The sequence below is a fragment of the Plasmopara halstedii genome (assembly GCF_900000015.1).
Source record: "Plasmopara halstedii genome assembly, contig: Scaffold_3120, whole genome shotgun sequence".
Lineage (NCBI taxonomy): Eukaryota > Oomycota > Peronosporomycetes > Peronosporales > Peronosporaceae > Plasmopara > Plasmopara halstedii.
Window position 1 is genome coordinate 404,050 of NW_020190023.1, and position 1,274 is coordinate 405,323.

The following is a 1,274-nucleotide window of genomic DNA, read 5'->3' on the forward strand; positions in this document are numbered from 1 at the left end:
TTGATTCCGACAGCGCTCATGGGCAAAGCCCAACATCGTCTTCCGCTCGCGGCGCCTTATCGGACCGTGTGTCCGCGGCATCGAGGGATGTAAATCCTTTGCTCGATGAGCCCGAGCGTCGCGCTCCACGCACGCTATCAGTAATGAATGACCTCGTTGAGGATGTGGAGGAGGCCGACTACGAGTCGGACACTCCTTTTACGGGGGGAATGAAGATGATCCCCTGTCGACATATCTAACTTGGTGCCGAGCACCTTGAAGATAGTCGACCAGAATTCCCCGTGAAACAGGGGCCTCTATCAGAGACAATCGACTCTGGGAGTCCGTGTTGTCGAAATACACGATCGACAAACAGCGTTGCTGTACCGACTCCGTCGATGGTGTCTGGCACCGCCGCCAAATGAGCCATCTTGCTCAACCAGTCGACGAATACCACGACATCCGTGTTGCTCGCCGAATCTTTTGGCAGGCCAAAGCAAAGTCCAAACTGATGGACTGCTAACACCTAGTGGGTACCGGAAAGCTGGTCAGCGGTGCAGCCGCATTTGGAGAGGTTTTCACCCGTTGACACGTCTCACACGTACGCACATAGGTGCTCGTCCATTTGTACAGCTTGGACCACCGATAGGTGTGGCTCACAGAGCTGTACGTTCTCTCAAGACCGAGATGACCACTGAGTGGCGTGCCGTGAGCCTCATAGAAGATACGATATTTCAAATTCTCATTACGAGGAACCACAATTCGTGGTGTATTCGTTGAATCGGTGCTTTAATATAGCAACCCATTATTCAACGAATATCTGTGCAAATGTGCACGCAGTCTTGATGACGATTTCTTGTCCGAGTTTTCAACCTCTTTGCTCCCTAGAGCCCGTAGCAACTCCACACACATCCCATCACCCGCATACGCGGTGCGGATCAAATCTGTCACAGATGACATTATAGTTGTAACATGAAGAAGCTCATAGTCTGGTCTGCGTGACAATGCATCAACCAAAGCATTCTGCTTGCCCGGCTTATACTTCATCTCAAAGTTATACCCCGCGAAGAAATATAGCCATCTAGCCATCCTCTGCAAGAGGTAGGGCGACTGAGTCGCAGTGCGTAACGACGCATGATCTGTGTAGATCACAAACAGCTTGAAGCCGAGCAGGTGGACCCTGAACCTGACAAATGCATACTTCATCGCAAGTAGCTCCTTGTCATGAACTGGGTATTTCTTCTCTGCAGCTTTGAGCTGTCGAGATTCGAACGCGATCACCCGATCTCGCCCCT